The following is a 4746-nucleotide window of genomic DNA, read 5'->3' on the forward strand; positions in this document are numbered from 1 at the left end:
TGGTTTAATGCATACTTGCAGTACGTAAGAAAAATGTACCAAGAATCCAGCATAAAATACCTTCCTTGTAGTTTTTAACATGTTTAAGTTCATATGATTTTATTGACTGACTTCTTTAATTGACAAGGTTCTTTTAAACTAGAGAGCAGATAACCAAATTCATGGCATTCACAGACTTCATTTGGAAAATGGGCCTGATTTACCTTAAAAATGATTGAGAATGTGAATCTGGGATTCTGTTGAGATCATAGTTAACAAAAGGCACGAAATAAAAAGGTAACTGATAAGCAAATGATAGATGACTGAATGGATAGATACATGAATAGATTAATGAACAGATAGAAGAATAGATGGATAATACAGATGAATGAATTAATAGAGACACAAATGGATAGACAAGTAGATGACAGATAATAGAAAGATATTCATAGATCAATACATGGTTAGAAAATGGATAGCTAGATGCACATGGATGAATAGATGACTGGGAAGCAGAATAAATAGTTGATATATAAATGAATATAGAGAGATGAATGGAGAGATAGACGCTGGAGATTGATGAATGTAAGGGTAAATTTGGAATGAAATTGTAGATAGATGCAAAGGTACAACAATATCACAATTGTACCCAACTGGAATGGAATACCAATGAAGATAATGTCATTTCTCTCCATGGAGCTCTTTTAAATAGTTTAACTCTTTTGGGGGACGCATAGGCTGGAGGCAGGAAATCAGTCAGTCTCTAAGAGCTCTGCTGTTTCATAACAACTATGTCAATGATAGGAAGAAAATACATGGGCGTGCCATGATTTAGCCACTTCGGAATCCTCCACAAGGCTCAATTCCAGCCACTTGGCCTCTTTGATCCTCACTAGAACAATGTGAGAAGTGCAGAGTGGAGGATATACAGGGCAGCTTCCATGCATCCTTGGTGATACACGAAAGTCACGCCTTTGTGTCACTTCCTTAATTCTGATATTCATATATACCTTCACTGGTAGACCTACTCGGGAAAGCTTGGCGCTGTAATTAATCCATGTCACAGGAAGATGTACTATCGGCAGAATTTAAGAGTGGGCTTGAGTCGCTGTGACGAGTAGGGGCACCTCCGCCTGTGTGATATAAATTCCTCTGCTAATTGGATTGCAGGAGCTAATCAGAAACCAGAAAGAGAAGGAAAAAAAAAAAAATCCGTGTTCCTTCTGCTGCTGCTGCTGGCTGATAAAGCAGACAGCTCCTTCCAGGACAGGGGGTGCTGGAATTGAATCCTCATGCGGAGGTCTTACTCCAGATGGCTATCTCAAAGGAGACACATCCCTTCTGTCACCGGGCCAGGAGGAGACAGATAGAGCAGTGAGAGAAAAAGAGTAGAGGGATTCTCAGAGAGATTTTACTACCGAATCACAGAAACAGAGTGAGGGGGGAGAGGTGAAAGGACAGGAAATTAAAGGGAGGAGGGACCATCCAATGGCCTGAGAGAGCTAGAAGCTTTGTCTGAATGAGGTCCTACTTCCCGGCCCATAAGCATGCCTGCCATCCACTTGGGGGGGGCATAACTTTAGGAGGCCTCACCTCTGAAGCGGGGACTCTGGGCACGCAGGGGAAAGCCAGCCAAAGCTTGCCATTTGGCTTAAGATACTCCTGTACCCACTTTCCTGAAGGTGAAAAGCCAAGGTTGGGGGGGGTGTCAATTCCATTCAATATGAGGGGAAGCTCGTTCGGAAGCATGAGCTGCTCAAGCTGTAGGGAAGAAGGGAAAAAAACGCCCGAGGTCTGAAACGTCTTGCCTGCTGGAAACATTCCATCTGCTCCCATTATCTCCAGGTTTTGGATGAGGGTAAAAAACAGAGTTTGTGTTCAATATCCTGTGCACCTTTTCCACCAAGGATCAATAGTTCATTCCAGCCCTAGGAGTGGTTGGTGGTTAGCACTGCTTAGACCTTGGGGGCCTTTATCTCTTCTTTGCTTTTCTAAGGCGCTACCACTTCTCCAGAGAGGAAAATGTGTGCCTAATATTTGGTTCCACCAAGCTGAATCCCTGCAGTTATCTTTAAATTCCTCTTTTCCGCCTCTCCTGTATTCTTTTCTCTCTGTGATTACCACTTCTTTGCCCGTATTTCTTCTGGAGCCCTCTACATACGCTAAATCCTTAGCCATGATGAGTCGGCAGAAAGCCCCTCTTGCATACAACAAAGACTTCTATTTTTTTTTTTCCTTCCTATCTTTTGGGCGACACGATAAAAAATAACCCTGTATTTATGCAAATTGCAAAGTAGCGTGTGATAATGAAAACAAAACAGTGCTGGCCCGCAGCCAAGACATGGCACTGACGGGGGCTTCCGACCATTCGGCTCTTGATTCTTCGGGGAAAGCAGCTGTAGAGAAGGGGGATGCAGAACACGGTCGCCACCCGCGCGCTCCCACGCGCACACCCTCGTTCGCACGCATTCCGGTACCGTCACCTCGGCGCCAGCCAGCCTTGGGGTCCATGTGAAGTTCGGCTGCCTCCCGCCACCAGCACTTCAGCGTCGTCCCCCACGAGCCTCCCTGCCCCCGGCTCCTGATTCCCTTTCAGGAATTTACAAACATTTCCCACAGATCAATATCTGTATTGATTATTCATTGTGAGTGAGTCGTGTGTCTTTGGTGATCCAGCTCGCAGAGGTAGCAGCCAAAGCCTGCTGCAGGGGAAAAAAAACCACAGAAGGCGAGAGGGACCCAGCTCTTGCTGGGTCTGCGGCTGTCTGTCGGCAACACAGAAAGGAAGAGAGAAAGAGGAAAGCGCTGGGAAACGAAGGAATGGACGAGGTGGAGGAGAAAGAGGGAGCAATAGCAAGAAAAACCAAGCGATGGCTGGACATCTGGTCCCCGGGCTCCTGGTGGCTTGGAGGAAACCCCCATCTTGGGTCTGCTGATCCGGGCATCATGCACTGGACTCCCTCTGCTCGGGGAGCCAGAAGTGACTCACAGTTTTGGTATCTCCTACGTAAGAGCTTTGGGGGGATTCCTTGGCTGGCTGTCAGGAAAAGAAGAAAGCGGCAGCCGTGAGGTAAAACACGATTACTTCCAACTGCCTGGCGGAGGACACGCAGTCGCTTGGTTTGCCTGGAACAGCTTGCAGCGCTCTGATGGCACGCGGAGGGAGAATAATTAAAAAGGCCAGCATCACTTACGAAGTGAGTAAATACAAAGCCGTTCCAAACGTGCTCTCCAGCTAATGAGAAGCTGTAATTTCTTAGACTTCAAGGCAAAACAAGACAGTGATGGGGCTCAGTGGAGTGTGTGTTTGCGTGGAGATGGGGGGGGTGGGGGCTGGTGGTGGTGGAGATAAATCGACTAATTGTTGGCAATGTTTAAAAAAGGGATTACTGGAAAAGACAGTGAAATGATGACAGGAAAACATCTTGGACCAGAGCCAAAAAAAAAAAAAAAATCAAGGCAAATCAAGTCTGCAGCTGGGAGAAAACACCCATCGGTCCTGTGCGGTCCTTTCGGAAGCTCACACAGGAATTGCCCAGTGTTCCTCAGCAGAATATGGAATGTGGTGTGGGCACCAGGGGACAGGACCAGGTTCCACCGGAGTGACCCGAGGAAGGATCCATGGCATGCCGGGTGACAGAGTTATGGCATACTTTGAGAAAACAGAACAAAACAAAATTATAAAAACCAACCCATCCTTTGCTTTGAATTGGAGCTCCTGCTTGCTCAAAATTGCTCAGTCTATTCAAAGCAACCCTGAAATGTGCCTTCTGATAACAGGAGCTGCTGATTCTCGGTTTGTCTCCAGGAAGCTGTTGCGATGTTACAGACATATGCTGGCCAAAGGAAGTTGAGGAAATTCAGTTTTCTGTTGATGGGGCTTTTTTGCAAAATGTGCCAGGTGACTGTCTTTGCCATTTGGAATTCTTCTCCTGTTGTCACCCAGCTGTGGCTTGGTGAGTCCAAAACCAACCATGAGCAAGACTCTTTTAAGACAGGGTCCAAACACATATGACAAATTGGGGACCCCCAGGAATAAACTGAGCTGTCTGGTTCCCTTACACATGAATGGAGTTGGGTCTTTATTTATTTAGGATTTCTGGGACTGGAAGGTCAAGTCTTCTCACTGGGATTTTACTCTTCATGTGGCTTCCTTATTTCAGACTCCCCAGTATGTTGCAATTTCCCCAGCAGGAGGAATATATCCTGTAGAACTGTGCCTTGGACATTGAAAGGAGGAGGAATTAAGCAAACTGTGTATGACTTGGACACCTTACACTGCATTTCTTCAGCATTCATAGAGACCTGTGTCTGTAGGGTGTGTGTGTGTGTGTGTGTGTGTGTGTGTGTGTGTGTGTATGTGTGTTGTGTGATGGAATTATGTGGAGTATCTGCATGTGTGTTGCTCTGTGTCTGTGTGTCTCTCCAAGAGGGAGGAAAAGAGTGAAGTCAGAGCAGATGGAATGTTTGGGCATTTATATAATTCATGCAGAGAATGTTCACTGTGGCAAGGCAGACAGCCACCCATCCCTGGACTCTGCAGCTCTGGAGGGCCTGTACAGACCTGATCTGAATGTTTAATGCAGGAGGCGAAATTAGCATACTAACCAAGGATGTCAACCCCTCCTTGCAATCAGTAAATGGCCGTCTCCTCTCTTTAAAGCCGGCACCGCTATGCGTGCCAGCCACTTAACCATGTCCTCTGTCAGGTCCTTTTTTGTGTTTGTTTTTTTGTTTTTGTTTTTTGATGAAAGACTGGGAATTCAT

At 46.1% G+C, this 4746-nt stretch overlaps 1 long non-coding RNA gene across 1 annotated transcript; it reads left to right on the top strand.

The window, feature by feature from the left end:
* The first annotated feature begins 3041 nt into the window (after positions 1-3041).
* LOC125133121 (uncharacterized) lies at positions 3042-4040 on the top strand. Its single transcript, XR_007136423.1, has 2 exons — positions 3042-3176; positions 3363-4040. It is a non-coding gene; the product is annotated as an uncharacterized LOC125133121 (long non-coding RNA).
* Positions 4041-4746: the final 706 nt, after the last annotated feature.

The sequence above is a fragment of the Phacochoerus africanus genome, chromosome 8 (assembly GCF_016906955.1).
Source record: "Phacochoerus africanus isolate WHEZ1 chromosome 8, ROS_Pafr_v1, whole genome shotgun sequence".
NCBI lineage: Eukaryota > Metazoa > Chordata > Mammalia > Artiodactyla > Suidae > Phacochoerus > Phacochoerus africanus.